At 45.2% G+C, this 11,634-nt stretch overlaps 1 non-coding gene across 1 annotated transcript; it reads left to right on the top strand.

The window, feature by feature from the left end:
- The first annotated feature begins 359 nt into the window (after nt 1-359).
- LOC120663107 lies at nt 360-466 on the top strand. The gene has a single exon (XR_005670330.1). It is a non-coding gene; the product is annotated as a small nucleolar RNA R71 (small nucleolar RNA).
- The last annotated feature ends 11,168 nt before the right edge of the window (nt 467-11,634 follow it).

Below are 11,634 nucleotides of genomic sequence, written 5' to 3'. Positions count from 1 at the left end.
TTTCGGGGCAGACATTCCCCGAGTGTCCACCGTCACCATAAACCTCGCATGTAAAGTACGAGTTCATGGCATGGACGGGAACATGCATTTGTTGTCGGTTCCCTTCGTCAAGCTTCTTCATTAGGAGGTCCAGCTTGGTGGCGAGCATATCCGTCCCCTTGACGGTATGCATTCCGCTCTTTGTTCTGGGCTGGGAACGCTCCTCATTCTAGCCCTGGTTGGAGACCATCTTCTCGATTAAGGCCGTAGCCTTGGCGATTGTCAAGTCGAAATAGGCTCCTCCAGCAGCAGCATCAAGGCGGGCTCTGGATGTTGTTGTTAGTCTATTGTAGAAGCTTTGGAGTACGAGCCACTCGTCCATCCCATGATGAGGACAGGCGAATATGTATTCTTGCAGTCTCTCCCAGGCTTCTGGGATGGATTCCATCCATATTTGCTAGAAACTTGAAATTCTTCCACGTAGGGCATTGGTTTTGCCCAACGGGAAGAACTTGGCGAGGAACGTCGTGGAACATTTGTCCCACGGGCTGACGACTTCCTTGTTCTGATAAAACCACTGTTTCACTTTCCCCAGGAAGGAGAAAGGAAACAGGCGGAGCCTGATTGCATCAGCTGTAACGCCCCGTATGGTTACGGTCTTGCATAACTCCAGGAAGTTCTGGAGATGGGCATTAGCGTCCTCATTCGGCTTGCCACAGAATGGGCTAGCCTGCATCATGTTAATGAGGCTGGACTTTAGCTCAAAATTCACATCCCCAACATCAACGTTGGGTCCAGTTGCCACATTGGCAGCTGAGGGGACGGAGAAGTCGTGGAGAGTCTTCTCAGCCATGAGTTCAGTGATTGTTGATGGTGCTTGGGAAGCTAGCTCTCTTGTCGACTGCGAGATTGGAGGAGGGACGACGCGAGGTTGGACCCTTCTCACGAGCTTCTCGGGATTTTCAACAAAATTTGTCGGCAAGGAGAAACCAGACATACACTACCTTGTTTTTATCGAATCAGGAGAAAACAAAAAGATAAACACATTAGCCTGTATAAGCAGTAGCTACCTCTTACTTATATTGCCATGTTTATGTACTTTAGTAAATATACTTTACACCTAGTGCCATCCCCGGCAACGGCGCTAGAAATGCTTGTTGGCATTTCTTAGCGTCATCACTAGGAGTGGTTAGTTCCTAGCAACGGCGCCTCGAAAATGCCGTCTGGTATGTCTTAACATTTATAGAAGAATCCGCAAGCGCATGGATATACCGTTGTAGCATTTCACCCGGAAGTATTCAGGGTATCGTTATTTATATTTTCCCAAGGGATGGCTAGGTTGTGTAAAGTGTATTTACTTAGTTGCATAACCATGACACGTATGAAGTAAGATGAAGACCACTGACTATACAGGGGTAAGTGATAAATAAAAGATAATCAGGGGTAATGTGACACACACAGAACAGCCAACTCTCATGAATAAAGAATAAACAAGCACACCTAAGGTTAGTGGGAGCATAGGCACATATTCCTAGTACACTATTCATGTTAGCGGATAAGTTACGTTAGCCACATTGCTTAGAGCTGCAGGTGCTGGGAAATTAGGGATATTGGGGAGAATGACCCACACTGGAGAACATCCAGTCCCGTTTCATCTTTGCATGAACTCCGACACAGTACCCGAACGTCGGGGAGTATGCTAACCGAGAAGAAGCTTCCCGTCGGACCGACAGGGCTGTCACCACCTGCGGTCTACCCCAATCACACAGTGGAGCACCGTCATATCCGAAGGATCCCGCATACCCGGGCACCATGCCCGCATATGAGGTCACTACCCTAGCACCCTCGGGTCCCCCACCCTTCAGATGGACAGGTAAGATGCTAAGGCAAGCCCGAAAGCACAACGAACCGATATCCTTACCCAGATCATCTGGTCTAAGCAAGCAACTAGAATAACTTGATGAAGCACAGATCAAGGCTAAGCATGCTAAGAACATAGCAAGATAACCAAGAACGTACTCAATATGAATAGCATAATAAAAGTCAGAATACAAAGCCATACCAGAGGCCGAGGATTGCTCGCCGACCCCGAGGACGACTGGATTTGCTAAGGAGATGAAGTACTAGCCTAGCTCTACTACCCTAAGGAGTACAAGTCACAAGAGAGTGTAGAGAGAGAGGCCTTCAAGTGGTGTGTGTGGTGAGAGTGGTGGGAGGCCCCTTATATTGCTCTTGTGGTCGGTTCCTGCCATCTCTAAACATGGAAACATGCAAAACCGCCTTTGGGAGGATAGGATCAAGCTTCCCGCCAAAAAATCAGCGGGAAAGGCTGACAGGTGGGGTCAGCCGACCCCCCCTTGCCGCCATTGGCCACCGTCCTTCTCTGGTACACTGCCTGGTGGGTCCTGATGTCAGATGGTCGGTGCTGGGGTTTGGTTGGTCGGTTTGGTCTAGTTTGTGGGCCTCCTTTGCTCAGGTTACGCAGGACACGATCGTTTGTGACTTCTGTCTGTGTATTCGTCGTGTTTTCATCTTATTCCGGACTTGTGCTCCTGAAAATATAAATCTTCGAAAACAACTGTGGAGCTAGGTTAGTGATACAAATATGTGAGTAAGAGATATAGTTTTCCTTCTTTTATGTGTATAGTTGACGGTCATATTTCGCACTTAACAACCGTCAACAATGCTTGCACCGATGCCTTCTTTTCCATACCGTCAGTGTAACCAGTGCTGCTTGGACTTCTTCACTTGGTTGGGCATTGCATGGCCCATTACACCGGTGATAGGGCATAGGTGTATCTGAAGCCTCCCGGTTAGACCGGCGCTATTGTTTTCTGCATCCTTTTGTCCAACTCATCGCGACAGTCATTTGGACACCTCATAAATATTCTATCTCTGCTTTTTCACTATGGTTTGGCATCTCAGCGGTGGATTGGACACATCTCAACGATGAATTGGACATCATGGAGATGGTTTGGACATCATACATGGAACCTAAAAACTAATAAATGTGATCTCACAAACTTGTTAGTCCCATTGATTATGTTGTCACACAATCACCAAAATCACAAACAATGACCTAATGGGGCCATGTTCCTTACAGCCACGCTGCCGCCTGAGATGAACGACTTAATCCACTCAATCGATTTGGGTGAAAAGCCTTTCAACCGAAGCATATGCAATAAGAAGTTCCACTTTACTTTGTCGTAAGCCTTTTCGAAATCTATTTTGAAGATAACCCCACTCAGATTCTTTCGATGTAACTCATGTATGGTTTCATGTAGAACCACGCTCCCTCTAAAATGTTCCAGCCACGCATAAAAGCTATTTGTGTAGGGCTGGTTAGGTGGTCTGCCACTGAATTAATATGGCCTGTGGCCACTTTTGTGAAGATCTTAAACCTGACATTCAGCAGGAAAATGGGTCTATATTGTTGGATTTTATTTGTTTCTCGGGTTTTGAGCAATAAGGTTATGACACCAAAATTGTGACTAAATAAAGGCAGGTCACCAGAGTGCAAATCATGGAACATGTTCATCAGGTCACCTTTGATGACTTCCCAAAAATACTGGTAGAACTCAGCAGGGGAGCCATCTGGGCCTAGTGTTTTGTTGTGTTCCATGTCAAAAATTGCTTCCCGAATCTCCTTTTTAGTGAACGGAGCCGTGAGAAACTCGTTTTCTGGTTGACTGACTTGAGGGATATCATCCATCCTATTATTCAGGCTGAAGTGATTGTCCCCCCGTCATGTTCCAGAGAGAAGATGCGCTTCTTTCAATGTTTGCCATTAGCAATCATATTGAAGTATCTACTATTGTTATCCCCCAGAAGAACATCAGTTGCTTTGGCTCGTTGATAAAACCTAAGTTCTTCTTCCCGTAGAAGTTTTATTAGGTCATCACGAGCAGTTTCCAACTAGTCTCTCTCCCCTTGAGACAGATTTCTTATCTCAGCCTGAGTGTCTAGGTTAGTCACAACCTTTTGTAGGTTTTCCTTTTGGGCTTTATACACCCCATGGTGATGGAGTGCCCATCCCCGCAGTTGTTTTCTTAGTGCCCCCATTTTTCTATTCCAATGTTGAACCGAATTTTGCCCCACAACCAGTTGACTCCAGATTTCTTTGACTTTTTCTTTAAAGTCTTCATGAGACAACCAACTTAGTTCCATCTTGAAGTGTTTAGGATGTCTCGAAAAAGCTGGATCACCAGTCTCTAAAAGAAGCGAAGTATGATCTAATACCCCTCTGTCTAAAGCATGTACCGTTATCAATGGATATTTGAGTTCCCATTCAGTTATCATCAAAACCCTATCGAGTTTTTCATATGTAGGATCTGTTAGGGAGTTTGCCCAGGTGAATTGTCGCCCCGTCAACTCTATCTCCCGAAGATCAAAACTATCTATGACAACATTGAATAGGAATGGCCCTCGGGGAATAAAGTTATCTTTGTTTTTTTCTTAGCCGTGTCTCATGATATTTAAATCTCCCCTGATTAAGGTTGGCAATGTATTATGTTGGCAGGTGCGAACAAGCTCGGACAAAAAGGCTGATTTAAAATCCTCCTGTGCCGGGCCGTAGACTGCCATTAGAATCCATTTGAAATCGTCTTGTCTGTTGCAGAGATGGAATTTTATGAAAAATTCCCCTTCCACTATTAAGGATAAGTCAAGGATTAAGGAGTTCACCCCCAGAAGAATGCCACCCGAACGCCCTCTTGGCGGTAGACAATGCCAAACGAAATCCGCACCTCCCGAAAGTCGGTTATGGTTGGCCCTAGACATGTCTTGTTTTCTAGTCTCCATGACTGCGACAACGTCAAGGTTGTGATCTCTGATAGCTTCTGATATATACCGGTATTTAGCCAAGTCTAATAGACCTCTGCTATTCCAATAGAAGCCTTTCATGAGTGAGAGTGAGATACTGTAAGGCACTAGGGAGGCTGCAGTACTCATTCAGTTCAGCAACTGGAGCACCATCTGTAGTTGACAGCCTGGCTTGAGTGTCAACCGTTGTCATTGTAATCACACACTTGGTCATGCCAGCTTGGTGCAGCAGATCCAGCTTGCACTGTCGCTGAGATAAAAACAAGCTGTTAGAGGAGCCTGAAACTGAGATGCCGAGAAAATGATGGAGGTCACCAAGACCTATCATGGCAAACTCAGAGTGAAGATGCTTGGTGATGCACTGCAGGAGCTGTATAGAAGCATATATGCGACATCAAGAACCTCTTTTTAAATAAAAAAGGGATGTGTCATATGTCGATGCTGAAAACCCTAGGCGGCAGATGTAGGATGCAAAATGCTGGTAACACGCCCGAGGAGGCTGCTTTATACCATATAGAGAGCGCTGCAGGAGGCAGACATGGTCAAGAGCAGATGGATCAACAAAACTTGGGGATTGCTGGCACTAGACCGCCTCCTGTAGATAACCATGAAGGAATGCATTCTTCATGTCGAGCTAGTGTATTGTCCATGTTCGGGATGCGGCAATAACTCGAATGGTCGCACTAGATTTACTCGTCTGATCGTGCGAGGTATATGATAGAAGTATAAACTAAACAAGAAGCATACATCCTACAAAGTAGAATATGAACCACGCATACATAAATATAAGGAAGATAGCTCTATTAAAGATATTCAAGAATTACAAAGAGAGGAGAGTACTAAAGCCATACTGAGCTCTCCTAGCAACCTTGGAACCCATAGAAGAACTAGTGGTGTCAAATAGTGAAGGAAGCGTTTATTTTGGTGGTGTCAAATAATTCTCTCAATTCTAAAGGAGAAACAATGAGGGAAGTTGACACATTAAAAGGTAGTGACGCATGCCAAGCTGACAAGAATGGGAAATAGAGCGGACTATTTTATTACATGAGATAAGTTTATCGTGGTGGAGGTGTCGAGAACTACAGAATACATGTGACCAAGAAGCTGATGCCATAGGAAGGATGACATGACGAGGGGGGGTGGAGGGGGTTGGAATGGTGTACAGGTTTCCGTTGCTATTGCAGTGAAGTATCATGGGCCGAGTCTGAAGGTCCTTGATGGAAAAACCCAAAGCATCAAATTCAACAAAACAATAATGATCTCCTATGAATTGTTAGACAAAAACTAAATTTCTGATGTTACATGGCAGGACAAGGATATCATTTGAGATAAAATTTGATGCAACAGTGGGTAGAATGGTACGACCACGAGAAGTGACATGAATTGTTGTGGCATTGCCTATTACTCCCTCCTTCCTTGATTCTTAGGCGTACCCAGAAGGATCACGGAGACCAAGGTTTGTGTTAATGCTGTGGAAGTTTGCATGACTGCATGCAAACGTCGCTTTGATTCTAGGGAAAGCATGTATGGTCGCATGCAGCTAGACTGTTTTCCCGCTGTGAAAACCTTCATGGCTTGCTCATTCGCTCATAGCTCATACCGAGGACAATTATTACTGGAGTTTGAGAAGTCCCAATGGTGCGCGCCTTATATTGGAAGAAAAGTGCAAAACGCTCATGCGCCTTAGAATCGAGGAAGGAGGGAGTATGATGGATGAATGAGGAGAAGGAAGATAGGAGCATAGGATACTATTCGTTAAAGACCTATGTGAAGACGCACCAGTATCTCTGACCCAAGGAGTACCTCCCTGGGAGTTAAAGACTAGCTTAAGACGTATGACCTTGCAAGAGGAGTTAGCAGCCGATGAGCATACAAACTTGATGAAGGATGAATAGGAAGATTTGGCTCATCATCGGCTAAGAGCTCTGATAAATGCTGAAGCGAATAAAGTGCGAGTGGCCGGATGGTATGATAAGAAGGTTAAAATCAAGAATTTTTCCCAAGGGGATTCGGTCTGGAAGTTGATTTTGCCGATAGGATCTAGAGATAAGAAATATGGGAAGTGGTCTCCTACATGAGAAGGGCCGTTTTGGATAAGTTAGTGTGTTCCCAGTAATGCTTACATCCTAGAAACACTTGAGGGACAAAAATTTGCTGGGGCATTAAATGAAAAATATTTGATGAAGTACTATCCCAGCATATGGGTAGATCCATGAGTTGATCTATTTATATCCAGATCGATTGCAGGCGATATGGAAGATATCGCATTCAGACTAAGGGATTCGGATAAGGGGAACAACTGATGATTGGCTCTGTTCGGTTATGTTATGGCCGATACATCATGTATCGCCCTTAGTCCAAAAAATATTCACATCAGGAATTCCTTCGCAGCCACTTCAGATTGTGATGAATAGACAAGAACACACAGAGAATTCTGAAGATTAACCGGGTTCATATATACATAATGCTTTTAAATTATTCTTCATAATACATTCTAATCATCCCCGAGGATGACCCTATTGGCTACACTCTCGACATTGACTTGAAGGCCGATGGTGCTGGCGGCTTCATCAACCTTGTCAATCAGCTCTTCGAAGTCTGCTCGGGCCTTGCCTTTAGGGAAGATGGGCTGTAGATCTGGAGCTCGTGCCCGAGCTGGGTCTACACCACGGCCAGGGCGACTGCGACTCTTTGGCGGACTCCGTGGTAGGCGACCACCCTGGCGCAGTTGGGAATGTCCTGCATGTAGTCGATAAGCGTGGTGCCCCTGGAATTCACCATCGTATCAGGAGGACGAGAGTAATCCAAGGATGAATCCACTATGAAGGTTACCTTTCGACTCATGGTGGAAGTGTGAAAACAAAGGGTTCACATACCTTTATTTATAGCCACTCGAGCACAACGTGTTGCTAGCACCGCTAAAGCCAAAGCTAGTCACACACCTAATAGGGAGAAATCCCACAACAGTGCCTAACGCGATGGATCAGGCAGGCCTTGAGATTCTGTGTCTGCTCTTCTGAGCACCATTAAGGCTGAGCTTGAAGCATGTCTTTGAGCACTATAAGGGTTACCTTTCGAGAGATATGGATCTCCATATTCCATTAATGTTACAGAAAGGAGAAAACTCCGGAACCATCGGACGCCACCATATTCCATTAATGTTATTGCAAGATGTAGGGCAGATCCGATCCATCTTTAGAGATATCAAAGATTGGCCCCCTCTTGACCTCTCACATGCTCTGAACTCAGGTGCTTATACAAAGTGCATCAGCTTCAATTATTAAGAGCCAAGCAATGTTTAACCGATCGGTGCTGCCTGCCATGGTCAAAAGGAATTTGATCGAAACCGAATCAAAGAGGTCAAGCAAGAAAAATAGCCGATACATAGGCATCATGATCAGCACTTATCTATGTACTGAATTAGCTAAAATATGGAAGAAGCGGAACTGGCACAAAAAGCTGGAGAACATTTGGGAGGCCATCACCACCAAGACAGCCAGGCTGGAGTGAATCCCCATCCTCATTGGCTGAGCAAAGGAGGAACTAACAATAGTGACTCAAGATGCCAAACAGGGACACTAGGCTTCCAAGTTAATTCTTGGATTCGATAAAGAAGATGAAGAAGACGGGCGACAGATTGTCGATGTCGAAGCTATTCGCTTGTGCGCAATTGAAGTGATCCAAAAAGCTCTAGGATCATTATAAATGCTAGCCATGGAATCAGCTTTGGAATTCTCATGAAATTCCTTTGCTCCATGCGAGGATGATGGGCCCCCTTAGCCAATGTAAATGGTGAACCCCTCATGGCTGTAGACCAATCGAATTTTGTATATATTTTTGCCCTAAAGGCGACACATATCGTGTCGGCCATTTCTCAGTGGATGTCTTTAACTAGATCATTAGCTTTTAAAAACCTCCTCAATCTTGTCGAAAAAATTTTACAACTTATAACCGCTGGTATGTCACACTGGCATTCGCTAATCCAATCATCGTCAATGCTTGTTCATGTAATCCAATGACCCTAGTATAATCGAATAGATCTGTTGATACACCATATTCTAGCTCATCAGCCATTGTAGAATCACATAGGAGCTTGCCTTCATCGTCACCTATGAAGTCTTTATCCAATAATACAAGCTCTCAGAGCCGATTGCTTGGATCAGCTTTTGTCCCCAATCAGAGACTTGTAGAAATCGCCTTCCCAGACTTTCTCGGAAAGGCACTCCATGCCTTCAACTTGACATAATCGAGTATGGCATGGTAAGATGACTCGAAGCTGGCCACCTTGAACTTGACATTCTTCATGCGGTAGTTCTCTTTGGTCCTGAAGGTAACTGGCAGCGTCACCGAGCTGATCCGTGTAGCTGAATTCCCAAGGATGATACTGTAGAGGGGTAAGCATGTTCGTAACTTCCAGCCTCATCTTATTCAAGGTACTCGCGAGGAGCAGGTTGAGGCCGCTCCTGCCGTCGATGAGTACTTGGTTGAGTTGGGCGCCGGCCACCACGTGTTCAATAATTAGCTTAGTCCTTCAATGCTGTTCAAGATCTAGGAAGCCATTTTGGTAAAAGCTATTGTTCAAATATTCTTCTTGGTTGTCTTCAAAATTTTCAGTCTTTGTGTTCTGTTTTCTTGTTTTGCTTATAGGTTGGCAAACTGTGGTAGAGATTTTTCTAGATTTGCGCATAATAACTTGGCAAGCAGAGGTACATGATCTATATTCTTGCGCTCATGCTTTGGATTTCTTATCCAAACAGCGATACTAAAGTTGAATGCATATTCAGAATTTCAAGTTGCCTATGGACTCTGTGATACCTTCAGTGTCTCTTATAATGTCCAACTAGCATACATTTGAAAAGATACAAGACCACTTGCAAGTTTACTCCCTGATCTCAAGCTGTATTTTGTTTTTTCATTTCAGCTAAGGCTTCTGTCCATGAACGTTGTTAGGTGGGACTCAACACAAAATAAGTATGACCTTTGCTGCCATAATGGGGGTGAGGAAAGGATCCGGTACCAAAACTTGGAAATTCTCTCTTTTAACATACTATCTCCTTTGGTAAGACTTCTTTTTTTTCCCGGATTTAGATTTCAGGTTGTAAAAAGTAGAGAAGCCAGCCCTCTGAGTGGCATTCTTTTAATAGAAGAATTGGTTATATTTTCTGTATAAATTATCGAATAGTATTTGAAAACTTGACAGCACAATATAAGTTTTGATCATCTGAAAAATATTTTAATTTGTGGGGAACTTTGATTCCTGATGGGTGGAGTGTTGCAATTGTAGGAACTTGGAGCAGGACACCCTACCTCTTCGAATTTTGTGGCCACATCAAGGACAACAGACATTAGGTCAGATATCCATTTCCAGCAGCTGCTTTCTAGCTGCCAAATTTATGTGTTTTGATTCTTAATACTTTTATCTCTTTCCACTAATGTGCACCTCTTTGTCAAAACTAATATGTTCATAGCATATTTTCATTTTTTTCAAAATATATGTGATTGTGTACAAGACAAATGGAAGCACATGGAAGGTCATCAGTATCGTTGAATCGTTTTTTAGGTGCATTTGTGCTGACGGACTTTGGTCATGAGTTGAGCTATTTGCAATCCGAAGTTGGCTTTGAAATAGGGATGTTAGGATTAACAGTATGGTGGCGAGGATGGTACGCGTGAGGGTTGAGCACTACTACAATTTTTATTTTCGGAGGCGTGCATTTTCGATTTTCAGAGGCGTTTTTCGGAAACGCCTCAGAGCTATAGTCACTGTAAATGGAACATTTTCAAAGGTGTTCTTGTGCACGTCTCTGTTAATCCAAAAAAAAACAGACGAGCCCGCCGAGCCTATCTAGGCCCGCCGAGCCCATCTGAGCGCCGCGATCGCCACCCGCCGCTGGCCGTCCGCCACCCGCCGCGCCGACACCCCCGGCTGCCTGCGCGCGGCCGTCGCCCCCGGCCGCGCGCCGGAGCACCGAATCCGGACGCGCCGCTCGGCCGGGGCCGCCGCCTGCGCCTGCTCGGCCGGGGCCGCCGCCGCCCCCGTCCCGCGCGCCGGCCGCCCCGGAGCCCATGCGCCGCCGTCCGCCCGTGGATCTGTGCTGCACGCGGGAGAGAGACGGGGAGGGAGAGAGAGTAGAGGGAGAGTCTGCGGGGGGAGGGAGAGAGGGAGGGGAGGAGCGTCGTGCGCTGGTGGCTAAGTGTGGTGGAGAGGGAGAGGGAGAGAGAGGGAGAGAGAAATGAATCCAAGCCCTAACCCTATATGTGTGTGTGTGCGCGCGCGCACGCGCTTGCAATTGGGTTTTCTGGGCCAACGAGCTGGGCCTATTTTTTTGAGGCGGGCTTTATAGCGTAAATGCCTCAGTTAATCGATTAACTGAGGCGGACACAAGAACGCCTCAGTTAATAGGAAACGAACGCCTCTGTTAATGCTGGGCATTAATAGATGCGTTTTCTTTTTGTGTACGCCTCAGAGGCCTTTTTCAAATGCCTCGCAAAATCCAGAATTGTAATAGTGGAGATAAGTGGTTCGAACACTGGTTTACGCAAGTGTGCATATTTCATCAAAAAACTTGTACTTTGGTATTAGAGTGGCTTGTGCTGGTGATCCATTGGCTGGGATATTTATTCTATATATTTTTCTTTTTTGTGTTTTATAAAAAAATTTATTTGCTAGAAATTAATTTATAGAGACGGGTTATAGCCTCACCCGACCCTACAAAATGATTGTAGGGATAGATGAGCACGTTACCTGCCCCTGCAAATCGACTTGTAGCTGCGAGAAGTAAGACCGGGTATCACACCCGTTCCTAAAAATACGTTTTTATCTGGCCCTAAAAA

This window comes from Panicum virgatum, chromosome 2N (genome assembly GCF_016808335.1).
Source record: "Panicum virgatum strain AP13 chromosome 2N, P.virgatum_v5, whole genome shotgun sequence".
NCBI classification, from domain to species: domain Eukaryota; kingdom Viridiplantae; phylum Streptophyta; class Magnoliopsida; order Poales; family Poaceae; genus Panicum; species Panicum virgatum.
The sequence above is the reverse complement of the archived record's forward strand: the minus strand, read 5'-3'. Positions and strand labels throughout refer to the sequence as shown.